Source organism: Nuphar pumila, chromosome 6, assembly GCF_984573655.1.
Source record: "Nuphar pumila chromosome 6, dmNupPumi1.hap1.1, whole genome shotgun sequence".
NCBI lineage: Eukaryota > Viridiplantae > Streptophyta > Magnoliopsida > Nymphaeales > Nymphaeaceae > Nuphar > Nuphar pumila.
Genome location: NC_143254.1, coordinates 67,527,434 through 67,548,274, shown reverse-complemented (window position 1 = coordinate 67,548,274; position 20,841 = coordinate 67,527,434).

Below are 20,841 nucleotides of genomic sequence, written 5' to 3'. Positions count from 1 at the left end.
ATCGAAACATCTCCAAGTTGAAGGAGCTTGTGACGTACCCTTTCAAAAGAGAGAAAGAGAGGAAAAAAAAAAAATCAAAACATCTCCAAAATGAAGAAGACTGTAGCAAAAAACCCAAAAGAGCCAAAAGAGTGCAGCAAGATTATCATGAGAGAAGCTCCCAGGATATCAAACTGCCACATTTATCAAGAATCTTCTTTAAATTTGTGAAATTCTATTATCAATATCCTTTCATCGATTGCTTTCATAATATCAAATTCTCTTTTCTGCTCATATCAAGGAAATTGATAACTTCTTTGAAGAAGGTCAATTGCAAGCAATTTGGATTTCAAGTCTCGATTCTACGAAGTGAACCTTGTTTGGAGGTAATGCTTTAGGTAGAAAAGAAGGAATGTCTTTGCAACAATGTGCAACATTTTCAAAAATTTTGAATCAACAGCAGAATTTCCAACATTTTGACAATATTTTCCAACTATCCTGACGTGAAGTGAGAGCTTGATGTCCCTTTTTGATACATCCTGACACCAATTTTAAATCCCTCCCAAGGACTTGATTCCTTCCTTTCTTTGAGAGCATGAACTCTCAGATTGCACACTTCCCTGTGTCCCCACTGTCCCACCATAGACAGTCCCATTTCGGTTCGAGGTCGAACCACCAATCATTTTCTCGCAAGAGGCAATTTCAAAAGCTGATTTTAGTCTCAGCAATGACACGTCCAAGATTAGCCCTTTTCAAGCTTTAGGGACCCCATTTTCCTTCCTTTTGCAAACCCTGTAGGATTTATTGTGCAAAATCCGAAGGTTCCATCATACCATTCCATTTTCTACCTGATCAGGATAAGGGTATAAACCTGAGCCTCCTTCAATGAGGTATTCCATTTTCTACCCGATCAGGTTAAGGGTCAAAGCCTGAGCTTCGTTCCATACGGAGCATTTTCTGTCCCATCCAGGTTAAGGGCATAAACCTGAATTTCACTCTCACAGAGTGAGTCTGTCCTCTTTATTTCTCCATTTCATATCTACCATCTTCCTCGGGCTAATTTTCTTCATACCCAGACAGATCCTTCTAACTGAGGCATTTTTATATAGCCCAAATTTGGTGTGTTTTCTTTGCCACTAAGCTCGACCATAAGCCGGCTTAGTAGCAAAGAGGGGCATCTGTAAACACCCCAAATTTTCACTCACATTCTTGACATTGCCCTTAATCGACACATTTCAGTTCTCTAGAAGCAATGAAGGGCAAAATAGTCATTTTCCAAGATTGAACCTTGCAGAAAGTCCTAAATTTCATTCTTGAGCCTCAAAATTTCTATATTTAGGTTCAGAGACATCTTCAAATTGATAATTTTCAAAATCCTTTTCCTGGAGAAGAAAGTAGAATTTCCACTTCCTGGTTCAGAGTGACATTTCACTGAAACATGTCTTTGCATCGCATTGCATGAACACTTTGCATCATTTCATTGCATAGCATATCAGTTTGAGATCCAGAACTCCTAATTTTCAAAATTGTCCATCCAGATTTGATTTTTAAACTTTTCAAAATTGATTTTTTTTTTAAAAACACTGAGATTTCAAAATTGCCAATCTTTCCCATTTTACCCCCAGGACTTTGAATTACAAAAATTTTCTCAAGAAAACAATCTGGATATTTGGATATTGATTTTAAAGATTTTATCTCAAAACTTTTTACAAAAGATTTTAAATCTCTTTACAAATTTTGTTTCTACATTTATCCATATTTTCGCCCTGAAAACCCAAGTTTTCCAAATTCTTGAAAAACAAATAATGTTTTATCTCGTATTTTCAAATAAATGGAGCGGGACCCGCCTTTGAACCAGCATCATACTCAGACTCTCAGGTAAGTATCTTATTCTCAAATGGGACCCACCTGGAGTTCGTACCTATTTGCAAAATTGTCTTTTTCATTTCTTATTTATTTTTATTTTTTCTTTAGTTAGTAGGCCCACACACATGTGGCACCCCAATTGAAAATAAAAGACTTTCAAAAACAAAACAAAACTTTATTTTCAAAAGGATTTTAAAAGTGAGTTGAGGTGGAATTTCCATAAAAGCCTCTCATTTTTTTTATTTTATTTCTTTTTATTTGTTTAAATAAATTTTTTTTTTAGAAAGCGGCAACCTTAAATGGCACAGCCGAATTTTCCTAAAGTAATAGATTTGATTTTGTCTAAAACTTAGGGAATTAAAAACCAAAATTTGAAAAAGAAAAGGAATGCGCCTCTCTTGAAACGGCCATTTCAAATTTTTTTTTAAGATGAGGTAACAGAACCTCATAAATGAAAGGGGCTGCGTTTTCTTTTTGGAGGGGGGATTCAAAATTCTTTAAGAAGGGGGGAGGTAGCCGATGGAAAAGGGGGGAGGAAAATTGTTTTAGAAGGTTTTGGCAAGGGAGGAGGAGCCGAGAAGAATTGGAGACGTTTTGGGTCTTTGCAGGGGACTCTCAAGTTGGAAAAGGGGTCGTTTTTCACCTTCTTCAGCCCTAGCCGGAGGGTCTTCCACCATCACCAACAGTTGCAGATCTTCAGCCACAGCCCAGCCAACCCATTTCAGCCCCAGCCACTTGCTATCCAGATCCCTCTTCAGCCACTCCAGCCCAGCCGCAGGAGAGCCACCGCTGTTTTCCCTATTTCCAATCCAGCCCATCAGCTGGCCTTCAGAAGCTTTAGTCGAGATAATTGATCCTCTGCAGAACCTTCAACAGGAAAGGACCTTGTGGACTCGGCTAAATCCAAGGAAAATCTAGAAGATGCTGATTCCTTGGCTCTATTTCAATTTTTTTTTTTACTTTATGTTAGCAATGTAACAATCCAATGTAAACCTTGGAATAAGATTTACTTTTACTGCTTAGATTAGGCCGCATCTCATATAGTTTTGATTTCAGTAATATCCTGATTCTATGATGCATATATCTCAATTTTCCAAATTCACCGTGGATGAACACGAATGGCACGTGCACTAACTCTTAGAGAGTTGATGAACTCGGTGGAGTCCATATTTACGGCCCTAGTCGGAATATGGACGAGACCCAGATCCATCATCTCTCTACCAGTTACGTTGAGCCTACACTCTTAGGCTATCTTGAAAATGCACCTCATATTTCCAATGTTTTCAAAATATTGTGAATTAACTCAAATAAACCCTGAATATATTCATGGCCACAGTCAGAATATATGAAGGATTTACTTTGGCTTAATCCACATTTTCCAATAAAATTTTCAGAAATCTTTTCAAAAGTGCATTCATTCATTCATATCATCTGCATCATTTGTTTTTCTCATGATTTTCTCAAAAGATTTTCACTTCATGGAATCGATTTTCTCAAGAAACTACGATGATATTCGAAGTTGGATTTCCCAAATCAAATGTTTTCCTGTGATCTTCCTTAAAAAGTTATTTTCTTAAGATCCATTTTCAAAAGGAATTTTCATATTTCTCAAGAATCAGAAATCAATTTTCCAACATTTCAAAAGACAAGATTCTCAGGAATTCAATTTCCTAAGTTTTGAATTTCCTTCTCCAATGAATTTTTCCTACAAAATTTTCTATCGTTTTCTTAAGAAAATTCTCAAAAATCCGAGTTTTTTTTTTTTCTGACAAATGCTTCCCTTTTCAAATATTCATCTTTTCTCAAGAATTCCTTATCTTTTCCCAAGATTCCCATTTCTTCATGGATTTCCAAGTCTTTCTAAACTTTCTCAAAATTTTCCTGAGATTCCCATTTCTTCATGATTTTTCAAATCTGATAAACTTTCTCAAGATTTTCTCGAGATTCTCATTTTTTTTTCATGATTTTCCAAGTCCTTATAAACTTTCTCAAGATTTTCTCGAGATTCTCTCTTCTTCAAGATTTTCCAACTCTTTATAAACTTTCTCGAGATTTCAAACCTTCTTCATCTGAGTTTTTCTGAGAGATTGATTTCCATCTTTTCCTAAGAACTACTTTTTAACTTTAAATATTTTCTAAGCATACATCATAGTTTTCCAACTTATATTTTACCAAATCTCATAGCACATGCCTGAATTCTCTGTGCATTTAGGATAGAACATAATTTCAATGATTTTACTAAGTCAAGCATAATTTTGGTCCTTGGTTCGATTACCCCTGTTAAAGGCGGCAGGAACGGTCGAACCTCGTACCGACAGGTCGAGCCCCATCCCATGGATTTTCCCGCAATTTTCAAAACGGAGGCGAGTATTTCAAAACAATTTCCAAAATCCGGTCAAGTTTGAATCACGAAAGCATTTCCCTCTCTCTTCCGCAAGGAAGGGAAGACGGGGAAAAATTTTGCGACGATAACAGAGATGGGATTCGCTCATCGGTACGAGGTTCAACCATTCCTGGCGCCTTTACCAGGGGTAATCGAACCAAGGGTCAAATTCATGCCTTTTGCTTTGCTAAAATATTATCCAAGAATTTACCCTAAGTCTAAATACACAAAGAATCATGCTTGTGCAAATGCAAGGATGTATGCTCTTTCAAAAAATGATTTTGGAGATCTCAAAGTGTTTCTGAGATGAATCTGATAATAGAGTGAAGAAATGGTTTCTAACTTTAGAACTTAAGATTTAAAGTTCTAAGTTTTTGGAATAATCAGAGCTTGGGAAAATAAATCTGAACTTCGAAAGGAATGGTTTTGAAGTTGAGATGAAAGGAGAAGAAAGGAAAATTCAAAAGTCATAAATGGACTTTCAATTTAGGATTTTGAACCAGGATACAGATGAAATGTGATTTGAATTTCAACTTTAAAGTTTTGAAATCAGAGTAAGATTTGAGAAATCCAAATAGAATTGATAGATGAAATTGGTTTTTGGAATTTTGGGAATCAAAAATTGGATTTTGAAATCTGGGATGAAACAAAATTGGAATTGAGAATAGAAGTTGATTTGAAATCTGGAATTCAAGATGGAATTTGAATCCAAAGTCTGGATTCTAAATAGAGTTGAGATTCAAAATTGAATTCTAGGTTTAGAATCCTAAATGGGAATTGGATCCGAGTTTTTGGAATGGAGTTCGGATCTGAAGTCTGAGATCCGTGGTGGAAGTGAATTCTGGATCCTATATTGGATTTTGGATCTGAAGTCTAAGATCCAAGGTGGAATTGGATTTTGGATCCTATACTGGATTTTGGATCTGAAGTTTGAGATCCAAGGTAGAACTAAACTCTAGATCCTATACTGGATTTTGGATCCGAAGTCTGAGATCCAAGATGGAATTGGATTCTGGATCCTAAAATGAATTTTGGATCTGAAGTCTGAGATCCAAGATGAAGTTGAATTCTAGATTTTGAATGGAATTGGATGCAAGATCTGGGATCCAATATGGAATTTGGATCTAACTCTGCATTGGGATTCTGAAAAGTCCAAATAGGACTTTTAAAGATGGATCTGGGTTTTGAAAACCCATATTGAATTTAAAATTTAAGAAGAGTCAAGTTTTGAGATTCAAAATCAATCTCAAACTTTGGTTTTGAATTTAAAGATGAGAAAAATAAACTTGATTTTGAAACAGAAGATGACTTCAAAGTTAAATTGAACTTTTAAAGTTTGGATGTTGTAAACACCCCAAATTTTTCTCCTCATCCAGTGTTCATCCATTTCATGTGCCATTGCATATCATTGCATGCATTTAGCATACCATTTCATTGCATTGCATCTCATTTTCGAGATCCAGCACTCCTGTTTTCAAAATATTTAATCCAGATTTGGGTTTTAAAACTTTTTTTCAAAAAAAAATTTAAAACCTGGGTTTTTAATCAACATTCTGTCGTCTGCCAACCCCTAGGACATTATATTTTGAAATGTTTTCTCAGAAAACCATCTGGATTCGTTTTAAATTCAAATTTTAACTGATTTCAATTCTCAGATGAGACCCACTTAGGTGGTGTCACTTCTGGATTCCTTTATTTATCAAATTTCTCAAAATTCTGAAAGTTTTAGTCCGCTCAGGACTCTGTCCCAGAGTCCTAATCCAGTCAGGAAACTGTTTTGAAGTCTATTTTACTTCCATTTTCAATCTTTTCCGTTTGTTTTCAAAATTTAGGTCATTTTATAGAATCCAGTTAGTTCAGGACTCTATTTCAGAGTTTCGATCGAGTTAGGAGTCTAACCCTGACAGTATTTTCTGACTTATTTCATCATTTCTTGATAAAATCTTTCGAAAATTCTTTCATTTGGCTTTTAAAATCCAAAATCTCAGAGTCCTAAGAGTTCAGGACTCTAACCCGGAGTTCTAGTTCACTTGAGACTCTATTTTTAAAAAATCTTGAATTTCAATTATTGATTTTAACCTCTTTTCAAAGCTGTTTTCAGTGTTTATTTCAAAAATTTCAAAACTCGATGTGAGCCCACTCAGTTGGCACCATATCCAAAGGAGTTCTGACCCAGTTAGAACCCTATGCCATTTCAAAAAATTTAATCTCAAGTTTACTTTTGAAAATCCTTTAAAAATTCTCTCAATTTCAAGTGTTAAAATCGCTTTTTGAAAAACTCAAGTAGGGCCCACTCGGGGTGGCGCCATATTCGAGTAAGTCAAGGCTAGACTAGGGTTAGTCAGTGTCTTGGTTAGTGTTAGAGGTTTAGAAGAGTCAAAAGCTATTTTAAAAACTCATTTTGAAGTTTGGATTTTAAAACTAGTGTTTTTAAAGGTTTTTAAAGAACTTTAAAAACCCAAATGTGGAAAATGTCAAGTGGCATCACATTTGAGGATTTTCTAGGATAGGCTAGGGGTTAATTAGGCATTATTTAGGATAATTTAGGTTAGGGGTAGTATAGTTGGTTGATCTTTTGAAATGATCTTTTTAAAACAAGTATTTGCAATAAACTTTGGAAAATCGTCAACCAAAAATATAAAAACCGACTTTCCACAAAGTGGTAAGTTCGGGTCGAATCCTCAGGGAACAGGAATTAATCAAGATATTTCTAGAAAATTTGATTTATTAATTACAAATATCAACCTACAATTATAAAGTTAATATAACTATAATTAATCACTAAAGTGAAAATGAAAAAGCAATTAAATCTTCTGCTCCACACCAAGGGTATTTTCGTCTTTTCGCCAACTATTCGTTCTTCGCACTTGGAAAATAACCTTGGAAAATAAATATGATTTTCAACCTAAAAATGCAGAAAAATACAAAGTTAGTATTCTATTCTGACAATGCAACCAATAACTAAAACTAATTCTAATTTTATGAAAATAATAAAACAAATGCTACTTATCCATCAAAAATTAAATAAAATACTAAACTAATTCTAAAATTAGCTAAATTAATTCTACTAATGCTGTATGATGATTATGCAGCTCCTAAAATGCAGCAACTACTGAAAACAGGCCTAAAATGCCGAATCTAAGGAAATTACAAAAATGCCCCTAACTAGTGCAAAATAGCTTTCTGACAGGTTATCGGAAAACCACTGTTTGACATAGCAAACGAGGTCCGATTTTCCCAAAATTTGTTCTGTTCTGCAACTGACAGATTAAACAATCTGACAGTTTTTACAGAATGGAAAAACAGTATTGAAACTCCATATATAAGCGTTTCAAATATGGGAAAAATCAGCATATCGAAAGTCCTGTAATTTAAAATCCAGAAAAAGTGGTTTTCGCAAAACGCTTAAAAATCAGACCAAATCAACTCCGAAAGAGCTGAAATTTGGTCTGCAGTCAAATAACACATCAATAAAGTGAATAGAACAAAAAATTTTGGAAAACACGAAATTTTTGCACAGAAAATAACGCTTGTGCGACAGGGCAAAAATCGGTTGTTTCTTTGAGTGCACTATTCACTTTATGGGTTTATTTAAACACTATAGAAGGCAAAGTAAACCTAATGCAATCTAAATGACACTGTATAACAGTGAATATGCAGATGAGTATTACAATTATGCTAAACGCATGACGAATGAAATACGCTAAGCAAGTTATGACTAAAACTACGTTAAATAACGCTGCAAATGCAACTATGCTACGCAATAAAATACAATTCGACTACTAAGTTAAATAATAACTAACGACCAATCAAACAATCACCAAACACATCTCACACACACGAAACAAATACAATACACACACACACACACACACTTCTACACTATATTAAATCAAATAAATGAACTACGTAAACTAAAATCAAAATAAATAAATCTAAATGACATTAAATACACTAAAGAACAAGGATAGGGTTAGGGTACACTCGGTTGACTCACTAAGCTCGGTTTTGGCTTGGGTAAGTTCGGATTGATTTGGGTGAACTCGGTTTGGATTAGGTTGGGAGATATAGGCTCGAGCTAAGGTTGACTCAACTAGGACTAATGTTGACTCGGCTAGGCTTGACCTAACTAGTTGGGTTCGGTTGACTTAAGATTGGGTTCGGTTTTGACTCACCCTGGGTTGGACTAAAACTTGACTTAAGTTTGGGTTTTGACTAAGTCAGGTTTAACTAAAACTAGGTTGGACTCGGTTTTGAGTTGACTTAGTCAACTAGGTTTCGGTTGACTGAAGTGGAATCAGTTTGACTTGGATAGGGTTGGGTTAACTTGGCTAAGGTTGACTCAACTTGGTTTAACCTAGGTTAGGTTTGACTTAGACTAGGCTTGGCTTAGTTTAGGTTAGGTAGACTCGGTTGACCTAAACTTAGGTTAGGGTTGACTCAACTAGGTTTGACTAGGGTTGAGTCTTGGACTCGACCTAGGTTTGATCTATGCTTTGACTTAAACTAGGCTAGGTTTTGACTAGATTAGGTAAACTCGGTTTTGACTAGACTCAAGGGGGTTTAGACTAGGGTTTGACTCACTTAATTGGGTCAACTAAAGTAGTAACCTCTTAATTATCCTACAATTAATTCAAAGTTAACGATTTTAATGAAGAAGGTTGGAAAAAGAATGTAATAATTACCAATGTTCAAACTTTGAAATGCTTTGGATTCTCAAAAATCGCCCCATTTAAAGAGGGGGTTACACTCCTTAATTGCCTTTAAAGCTCATTTTGGAAAAATGAAAAGGCCAATCTAGAAATCCACGATTTTTGCTTTTCAATCTAGAATTGAATTGCCTTTAATTCTTTAGGGAAATCGTGGAGTCTAAATTAGAATTTTTTGTTTAAATGCAAAAACACTTTCCAAAGTGAAAGAGTAACTCCTTCTTTAATGCATATTCAAAATTCAAATTTTCCTTAAATGCCTCACACGATTTTTGAAAAACCTCCTTTTTCCAAAAGCTTTCCAAATTTCAATTACTTTAATTACCTCCCTTCTCAAAAATCGCCAACTTTAATTTAAGACTCTACTACCAAAGAATTTAATACTCACCTAGGTAATGAAAAGACCTAATTGAAAAACACGACTTTCAAAAATTAAATGCTGCCCTAATTACCAAAACCTACTTAAATGCCCCCTAAAAACGGCTATGAGATAAAACCCTAATACATTGAACCTAGACACATTCCTAACCTACCTAATTACAATGAATGCTTTCTAAAAAATCGACCTAGAGCTCAATTTGAGCTCTAATGGCTGCCGCCCCCACCTTGGGGAAGAAGAAGACTAACAAAAATAAAATATAAACTAACAAAAATCGATTAAACTAAATAATCACTATTTTGATATAACTAAATGAAAATATAATCAAAAGAACTCCTAATTACACAAATGCAAACATGAACAGCACTATGCTGGAATTTATTTAAAAACATAAAGAAATGAAAATTCGACGTTTGTAATTTTTGTTTTTCAATAGATCCAAAACTCCAAAAACACAAAATGCTAAAAATGATTCTCTAGAACAATCCGAAAATAATGAAATGAACTAACACAAGTTTACGTTACTGTTAACATACAAAATACACAGCAAACCACACGACTTACCAACCTAAACCCACACTTTTAATGAAAATGCAAAGATCGGCTAGAATAAATCTAGCCAATTTTTTTCTTTTTCAAAATTGAAACCAAAACAAGACACAATCAAATCCACGAATAGGATGAATCAAAATAACTTTTATAATTGGATTTGCAGTAGAACAGACCCAAGAATACCTATGACAAACTACAAATGAAATAGAAGAAATCGACTAGATGAGATTCTAGCCGATTTTCAAAGTTTGAGTGAAGAATCCTTAAAAACAAGGACAAACAAAACAAGCAATGGCTCAAACCTCAATAGATCTACAGTAAACTCAGTATAATCGGATCTATGTAGGGTCACTAATCCAGCCTTGCTGCCAAAAACCGAACTATGGCAAAAATATTGAAAATAAATCAAAATCGGCTAGAATTGATCTAGCCGATTTATGAATTTTTAATAAAAAAATGCCTTTGTTCAAGACCCCAACTCAAAATAAATCTAAATGAATCGTTTAAAACAAATTTCTATTGAAATTACTGTATAACCGAACCACAAACACAATGTAAACCCCTTTGGAAAAGTCGACTAGATGAGATTCTAGCCGATTTTCACAAGTTGGTTGAAAAATCAAGAAAAACAAGAGTTAAACACATCAAACAATCAAGCAAACCTAATTCTAACGTGCTGGTATTTTCACAAATACTATTCTAAGGCTGAAACAATAAAGAAAAATAAAAGAAACACAGAAATAATAAAAGAAAACCAACACACAATTCGGTTTTAGCTAGAAGAGAAGGAAGAAGAAGACCTACCTTTTGGAAGATCCGACGACCGGGGGGATGAAGAAGAGCGGACCGTGGCTGGAGTGTGACGTCCTAAACAGTTTGAGAATGCTAATCTTCACCAAAAAACAACATCTTTGCAGCTGCTACACGTTGGAGATCCACCGACGATGGAGTATGAGCCGATTCTCGATCGGAGGGTGTAGAAAGCCGGATGGAGGTAGGGCCGGCTCACCTTGTTGGTGTGTTTCGCACTCCCGCACAAGGTTAATGGTCTCCACCTCTGCTACACCTGCAAAAATACAGAAAAGTGGTGAAACTACAGCAAGGAGAAAGAAAGAAATGGAAAGGAACACAAGAGAGATCGAAAATATGCTTGAAAGTCAAGCATAGACCGGTCTTCAATGGCCAAAACGTGGGGGGAGATGGAGAGGAAGGAGATGCTGGAGTAGAATCACTGTAGGGGGCATCCAAACACAGCCAAAGACGCCTAGGGTTTGCTGGAATATTTAATTTATACTTTTGATAATTTTCAGAAACACTGTTATAAAAAAAATATTTTCTATGCGCCTCTTTCTGGGGGGTTTTCAGAAAAACTTTTTGAAATGGATATGGATAGGCGTGTGGGTTGGGTTTTGGGCTTTCTAAGAGTTGATCCAAGGTCCAATTAACCTAATTGGGTGGGATATGTATCCGATCCACCTCGAAATCCGTGCCCAAACACTGAAATAGCCATAACTTTCTCATTTTAACTCCGATTTTTCTGAAATTCGAACCATAACCCCTTACTATCAAAATACATCTAAACATGGGTTTAAAACCTTAAACTTGATACAAAATGCATGAAAAACTTGTTTACATGATGTGCATTTCATGCATCATCAAATACCCCCATGCTTGAATGTTTGTTAGTCCCTTAACAAACCCTAATTATGATATGCCACAGAGACAAGAAATGCTAAACATTAATGCATAATACTAACTCACTTTCGTAGGAATCACGGTTGCATTTAGCATATGCAACAAGCCCTTTAAACCCCTAGCTTACACTAGTGGACGAGTAAGGTCTCGTGAGGGTTTGCAGAGATGCTACCCACAAACATCAATGAAATGCGTGGATGATCTTTCAAAAATATTAGGCTCTTAAGAATGCAGTTGTAATAAATATTTCATGTAATTGACATTGTCCAAACAAGTTTAAAAATCTCATGCCACCACAGTAAAAATTCTTTTCCTTCACTTTTCTAATATTGTAGCTAGTTCATGATTTTTCTCCGAAAGTCAAGTATTCTCATGTTTTACTCATTTATTCTTACTTGTATATTTTTTGCACAGTAATACACATATATGCCTAAGCAATGAAAATTTTCTCATTCAGCACATTCTTTTTCTTTCATTTTCACTTTTTTTTTGAACTTTTGATCTCTTGAGCATTCTTCTCATATGCGCACTATTTCGAATAGTCAGTTTTTGTGACCCGTGTAACGAGCTTTAGGTCAGTGACTCCCAAGCCGGCCTTAGGGCACTAGATACAAAGTATCCCTCAGACTTAATTGCTCGAGTCACTAGACCTTCTATTCTAATAGTTTACGTATAGTCTTCCTCTTGTCCTGTGCAATGTCTCTATCTCTTAGGCTTTCTATGCAGTCCATGTAACAAGCTTTCGAACCGGTGGCTCCCAAACCAGCTGGCTTTGGGGTACCAGGTGTAAAACACCCTTCAGATTCTACTTACTCAAACTACAAAGGCCACAGATATTAACTAGACAAGAAGATGATCTCCTTCGTTATGCTTTTCGTTAAGAGACTCAAACATTTCATCTCGTGTCTGAGTTCCACTACTAGGATTCACGAAGACATCAACAACTAAATGTAGCTCTATTCTTTTAAACTCATTTTTCAAACACATCTTTCCATTGCTTATTTCTTTCACAAAACATATTGTGCATACTTATACTAAAGTGATTCAAAATTTTCTAACAATCAAATACTATCTTTTCTTTGAATTATCTCATAAACAACTACTCTATTTGACTCAGTTCAGAAAATAAATTTTTTATGGGGCTTAAAAATTTATAAACTGTTAGATTATGCCAAAAACAATCATATATGCTACAACTTGTTCTCAAATGCCTAATTTAATTACCAGTCAGAAAAAAAAAAATTTGAAATTTTTGTGCACATGCATCTAAACCACCCCCCCAATGCTTGAATGACACTGTCCCTAGTGGCATACAAAATATATCACAATACGATGCACATGCATACTAAAGGACAATAGAATATGGGAGAAAGGATAGATACAACCTGATCTGCTCTTGAGCTTCTGAAGTTGAATTTCATCTGATCTTTGAATTCTTTGAAAGCTCTGCTCTGTACCTGGTAACTGATACACTAAGTGTTAAATTCATCCTGCATATATCAAAACAAAAGTTAGCAAATATGAAATAAAATAATGAATAAAGAAAATACTGAAATGACAAACAAACTAATGTACATATGATACATCCCTCTGGTTGAATCCTCATGCCTTCGTGAGATGCACTATCTCACACTCACCATCCTGCAGGGCATCTGAAATAAAGGGCTTCAATCTTTGCCCATTCACCTTGAATGTACCTTGGGTCATAGGATCGAATAACGTCACTGCTCCATGGGGAAATACTTCTTTCACAATGTACGGACCTGTCCATCTCGATCTTAACTTCCCTGGGGATAAATGTAAACGAGAATTGTATAGCCACACTTTCTGATCTGGCTCAAACACTTTCCTGACAATATGCTTATCATGAAATGCTTTCGTGCGAGCTTTGTATAATTTGGCATTCTCATATGCATCATTCCTGAGTTCCTCTAATTCTGAGAGCTGCAGTGCTCTCTCTTTGCCAGCCTGGGTGAGGTCAAAATTCAATTTCTTGATAGCCCAATACGCTCTATGCTCTAGCTCGACAGGAAGATGGCATGCTTTCCCGAATACAAGGCGATATGGGCACATGCCAATGGGAGTCTTAAATGCAGTTCTATATGCCCAAAGTGCATCATCTAAGCGCTGAGACCAATCCTTGCGGTCCGGACGAACTGTCTTTTCTAAAATTTGCTTAATCTCCCTATTGGACACTTCAACCTGTCCACTAGTCTGCGGATGATACAGCGTGGTGAATCTGTGATTGACAGAATATCTTCTCAGTAGAGAAGCTATTTGTACATTCCTAAAATGCTTGCCACCATCGCTAATCATCGCACGTGGCACACCAAAACGACTGAAAATGTTGTGCTTAATGAACTTAAGCACTACTCTGTGATCATTGGTCTTGGTTGCCACAGCCTCGACCCATTTGGACACATAATCAACCGCCACAAGAATGTATAAATTTCCGAATGAAGGCGGAAATGGTCCCATGAAATCAATGCCCCAAACATCAAAAATCTCGACTATCAAAATCGGAAGCAAGGGCATCATGTCCCTCTTGGACATGCTCCCAATTTGCTCACATCGAAGACATCGCCTACAAAACTCATGAGCATCCCTGTGGAGTGTGGGCCAATAAAATCCTGACTGCAAAACCTTTGCAGCCGTCTTCCTACTGCTAAAATGCCCTCCACAGGCTAATGAATGGGAAAAATTCAGAATGGACTGGTACTCCTCCTCCGGAACACATCTCCTAATGATCTGGTCTGCACAGTATTTGAACAACTCTGGTTCATCCCAATAATAGTGCCTCACCTGAGATAGGAATCTCTCACGCTCATTCTTGTTCCAATGCTCAGGTATCTGCCTCGACACCAGATAGTTCACAATATCTGCAAACCAGGGTAACTGCGGTGTACTGACTGACATGATCTGCTCGTCGGGTAAAGAATCACTGATCGGCCTCTGATCCTGCGTGGTCTCTACGATCAGTCTGGAAAGATGGTCTGCTACTACATTCTCGCTTCCCTTCTTATCTCGAATCTCGAGATCAAACTCCTGTAGTAGTAGGACCCAACGAATCAATCTCGGTTTGGTGTCTTTCTTATTCAACAAATATTTCAATGCAGCATGGTCAACATAGACAACCACCTTCGAACCGATTAAATAGGACCTGAATTTATCCAATGCAAAAACTACCGCAAGTAGCTCCTTCTCTGTCGTAGTATAATTCATTTGAGCATCAGACAGAGTTCTACTCGCATAGTAGATCACATAGGGCTTCCTATCAATGCGTTGTCCTAAAATGGCCCCCATAGCGTAATCAGACGCATCGCACATAATCTCAAATGGGAGAGTCCAATACGGAGGTCTCAAAATGGGCGCAGTAATCAAGGCCTCTTTGAGAATCTCAAAGGCCTTCATACAATCCTCACCGAAAACAAAGGGCTGGTCTTTCTCCAGTAAAGTTCATAGCGGTCGAGAGATTTTACTGAAATCTTTTATGAACCGCCTATAAAAGCCCGCATGCCCTAAAAATGATCGAATCTGCCTCACAGAGGTGGGTGGAGTCAAACAGGAAATGGATTCCACCTTCGCTCTGTCAACCTCAATGCCACGCTTGGACACAATGTGTCCGAGCACAATCCCCTCCTGGACCATAAAATGGCTCTTTTCCCAACTCAGGACGAGATTTGTCTCCGCACACCTACTCAGTACTCGAGCAAGTTTTTGGAGGCAATCTTCAAAAGAAGAGCCATACACTGAAAAGTCATCCATGAAAACTTCCATCACATCATCTATCATGTTCGAGAAGATAGCAAGCATGCACCTCTGAAAAGTGGCCGGGGCATTGCAGAGCCCGAACGACACACGTCTAAACGCAAAGGTGCCATAAGGACATGTAAACGTGGTCTTCTCCTGGTCGTCAGGATGGACGACTACCTGATTGTATCCTGAATATCCATCTAGAAAGCAGTAGTAGCTCTGCCTTGCGAGTCTCTCTAAGATCTGATCAATGAATGGCAATGGGAAATGATCTTTCCTAGTTGCCACATTTAGCTTCCGATAATCGATACAGACTCGCCATCCTGTAGTGGTCCTCATCGGAATTCTCTCACCCTTCTCATTCTCAACCACAGTGAGTCCTGACTTCTTCGGCACAACCTGAATCGGACTGACCCACTGGCTATCAGAAATAGGGTAAATGATTCCGGCATTCAACCACTTCACCACCTCGTTCTTCACCACTTCCTTCATGTTGGGATTTAGCCTTCTCTGCATATTCCTAAATGGCTTGACTTCCTCATCACAATGTATTCTATGCATGCAAAATGAAGGATCAATCCCCTTCAGATCAGCAACTCCCCAGCCAATCGCTGCCTTGTGCTCTCGAAGAATAATCAACAATCTCTGCTCCTGCTCCTCAGTGAGCAAGGCCAAGATGATCACAGGCAGGGTCTTATCATCTCCGAGATAAGCATACTTGAGTGAATCTGGTAAGGGTTTCAGCTCAAGTTTCGGAGGTGACTCGATCGACAATTTGGCGGGGGTCTCCGCAAGTGGTGGGAGAGTCTCAATGGCGGCTCCCCAAGGTGGTCTCTCCGACGACATTCTAGACACATCTACACTATCTACACCGCTATTCTTCTCTATATGGTACAAATCTAAAGAATCCTCAGTAATGTACAACTCGGGCTGCTCCTCCACTAACTCATGTGCAATGTCTACATGAAAGCAGTCCATGTCTCCTGCTGGTCCCATCGCGGCATTGAAAATATTCAACTTTACCTTCCTATTGCCGAATGAGAGATCCATGGCTCCGGTCCTACAGTTGATGCATGCATTGGCAGTCGCCAAGAATGGTCTGCCTAAAATAATCGGAGTCTGGTGCTGGCTGTCTACTCCTTCCATATCAAGAATAATGAAATCGACTGGAAAATAAAAGTCATCCACCTTAACTAGCACATCCTCCAAGACACCTCTCGGTACCTTGACATAATGATCTGCCAGTTGAAGTGTAATCAGAGTCGATCTCATCTCTCCTAGCCCGAAAGAATCAAAGAAATACCCGGGCAGAATGTTCACGCTTGCTCCAAGATCGATCAATGCGCGTTCTATCCGGATGTTCCCTATAGTACACGCAATGATAGGGGCTCCAGGGTCCTTGAGCTTTGGTGGTGTCTGATGCTGAAGTACTGAACTCACCTACTCAGTCAAATGGACCCTGTTAGGAACTCTCTTTCTAGATTTACGCTTCTGCGTACATAGTTCCTTCAGGAATTTGGCATATGCCGGCACCTGCTGAATCGCATCGAGCAAAGGTAGGTTGATCTGCACATGCTTGAATATGTCAAGCGTGTCCTGGATCTTCACACCTTGCTTCCCTCTATATCCAGGAGACTCTAATGCTTTGGGATAGTGTGGTGGGGGAGTATACTCGGGTGGTTCCTTCTCTTTGTGAGAAGTCTCACTCCTATCCTTCTTCTGCAAAGAAGATGAAGATGATGATGATGGTGAAGATGAAGATGGGGATGGGGATGATAATGAAGGTTGAGCCAACGTAGGTGAAACAATGGTCTCTGGCTCCTCTATCCTCTCTCTACTATCTCTCTCTCTACTCTCGACATGAAACTCACGTCCACTCCTCAGGGTCATAACAGATTTGGCCTGCTGCTGTGTCTCAGTATGAAACAGGCCTCCAGTCATCTGGTCCTTGCCCTTCGGGTTCATGACAGCCTGACTCGGTAATGTACCCTCAGGTCTCCTACTGATAGCCTTAGCTAACTGTCCCATTTGCGACTCTAACTTCGCAATGGACTGCGTATGTGAGCTCAATATCTGGCTACACTTATCAAAGGCGTTCTGATTAGAGGTTTTCACCTCTTGGAATGCCTGGAGAAGTCTCTCCTCAAAAGATGTCTGCGGGGCAGACTCCTGATGAATCGGGGGAGTGACTGAAGAAGAAGACTGAGAATAGTTTGGTCTTTGAAATGACTGAGTAAAAGATGGCTGCCGAACTGGCTGAGAGGATGTAGGCATCTGCATAGAAGACTGTGGATTCTTCCATGAAAAATTTGGATGGTTATGCCAACCCGGATTATATGTAGATGAGAATGGGTTGTTCGGCGGTCTGACGTAACCCTGAGCTGCCTGAACTTGTTCTTAAACAAATTCAGGGTACTGAGATGCCGAAGGGCACTCAGTGATATCGTGTGCCGGACTGGCACAAAGAGTACACACCTGCTGTGTAGTGGATGGTCCTGAGAGAAGCTGGTCCAGCTTCTGAGCAATCATGTCTACCTTGCACTGTAGTGCAATAGATGGACCAATCTCAAGAACACCAGCTTTCTTCTAAATGATGGGTGTGGCTCTATCAGAATGAGAGCTCGAAGCATGGTGGAGTGAATTCTCGGCCAATGTATCAAATAGCCTCCATGCTTCGTCCTCGCTCTTCAGCATGAATGTCCCTCCACATGAAGATTCGATCATCTGACGATTCTTGTCAGACAATCCATCATAGAAGCTCTGCACCAGTTGCCATTTTGGCACCTAATGATGGGAACATTTCCTGAGGAGATCCTTCATTCTCTCCCAGGTCTCATGAAAGCGCTTACCATCTAGCTCTGAAAAGCTAGTGATGGCTCTACGATATTGGTTCGTACGACCAATGGGAAAATATTTCTGAAGAAACTCCTGTTGCAATTGATCCCAGGACTCTATTTCTATAGAATCTAAGGACTTTAGCCAATACTTGGCTTTGTCCTTCAATGAAAAGGGGAATAGAGTCAACCTCAAAGCATCATCATCGAAATTCTGTATCTTAACAGTAGAACAGATTTCGAGGAATTCATCTAAATGTCGGTAGGGATCTTCATGACTAAGTCCATAACAGGATGGAAGCATCTGAATAATGCTGGCCTTAATCTCATAATGAGGCGCTCCTACATCGGGTCTCCGAATGCAGGATGCCTGAACATAATCTGTGGGAATGAAGTATTCCCGCAGAGGACGTGGATGAACTGGGGGTGGAGGTGGAGGATCCATGTCAGCCATTGTTGTCGAACTTCGATGAGAATGTAAAATTCTCTCTGGGTTGTCAACAAATGGGTGTAATGGGGTTCCTAAACCTCGTCGCCCCTGCATACACTGGTACTAAGACCAGATGTAAGCAAACGACCTAACTCTAAATCTAAACTAACACAAGTATTAAAATGTAAATAAAACAAATAATATTACTAAGAAATAGATATGCTATCTAGCTATGTCAGAATGCTATAACTAAATAAAGAAATAACAAAGTAAACTATTCTAAAATACTGAAACAAATAAATACAGGAAATCACAAACTAAGTTTTTCTAAAACCCACCTGTCTAATCGCTCCTTGCGGAATGATAATTAAGTGAATCCTAGAAAGAGCAGTACGGAAATCCTATATTTACTAACTATGTTAATCCTATATTCACTTACTAATCCTACTAACTAAAAACAAAACAACTAATTAACTAACTAAAACAAATTAATAAATCAAACTCAAAGAAATAAAGTAATTAATTCGCTGTTCCCCGGCAACGGCACCAAAATTTGGTTGATCTTTTGAAATGATCTTTTTAAAACAAGTATTTGCAATAAACTTTGGAAAATCGTCAACCAAAAATATAAAAACCGACTTTCCACAAAGTAGTAAGTTCGGGTTGAATCCTCAGGGAACAGGAATTAATCAAGATATTTCTAGAAAATTTGATTTATTAATTACAAATATCAATCTACAATTATAAAATTAATATAACTACAATTAATCACTAAAGTGAAAATGAAAAAGCAATTAAATCTTCTGCTCCACACCAAGGGTATTTTTGTCTTTTCGCCAACTATTCGTTCTTCGCACTTGGAAAACAACCTTGGAAAATAAATATGCTTTTCAACCTAAAAATGCAGAAAAATACAAAGTTAGTATTCTATTCTAACAATGCAACCAATAACTAAAACTAATTCTAATTTTACGAAAATAATAAAACAAATGCTACTTATCCATCAAAAATTAAATAAAATACTAAACTAATTCTAAAATTAGCTAAATTGATTCTACTAATGCTGTATGATGATTATGCAGCTCCTAAAATGCAGCAACTACTGAAAACAGGCCTAAAATGCCGAATCTAAGGAAATTATGAAAATGCCCCTAACTAGTGCAAAATAGCTTTCTGACAGGTTATCGAAAAACCACCGTTTGACAAGGAAAACGAGGTTTGATTTTCCCAAAATTTATTCTGTTCTGCAACTGACAGATTAAACAATCTGACAGTTTTTACAGAATGGAAAAACAGTATCTGGAACTCCAGATATAAGTGTTTCAAATCTGGGAAAAATCAGGATATCGAAAGTCCTGTAATTTAAAATCCAGAAAAAGCGGTTTTCGCAAAACGCTTAAAAATCAGACCAAATCAACTCCGAAAAAGCTGAAATTTGGTCTGCTGTCAAATAACACGTCAATAAAGTGAATAGAACAAAAATTTTTAGAAAACACGAAATATTTGCACAGAAAAAAACGCTTGTGCGACAAGGCAAAAATCGGTTGTTTCTTTGAGTGCACTATTCACTTTATGGGTTTATTTAAACACTATAGAAGGCAAAGTAAACCTAATGCAATCTAAATGACACTGTATAACAGTGAATATGCAGATGAGTATTACAATTATGCTAAATGCATGACGAATGAAATACACTAAGCAAGTTATGACTAAAACTACGTTAAATAACGATGCAAATGCAACTATGCTACGCAATAAAATGCAATTCGACTACTAAGTTAAATAATAACTAACGACCAATCAAACAATCACCAAACACATCTCACACACACAAAACAAATACAATACACACACACACACACACACTTCTACACTATATTAAATCAAATAAATGAACTACGTAAACTAAAATCAAAATAAATAAATCTAAATGACATTAAATACACTAAAGAACAAGGATAGGGTTAGGGTTCACTCGGTTGACTCACTAAGCTCGGTTTTGGCTTGGGTAAGTTCGGATTGATTTGGGTGAACTCGGTTTGGATTAGGTTGGGAGATATAGGCTCGAGCTAAGGTTGACTCGACTAGGACTAATGTTGACTCGGCTAGGCTTGACCTAACTAGTTGGGTTCGGTTGACTTAAGATTGGGTTCGGTTTTGACTCACCCTGGGTTGGACTAAAACTTGACTTAAGTTTGGGTTTTGACTAAGTCAGGTTTAACTAAAACTAGGTTGGACTCGGTTTTGAGTTTACTTAGTCA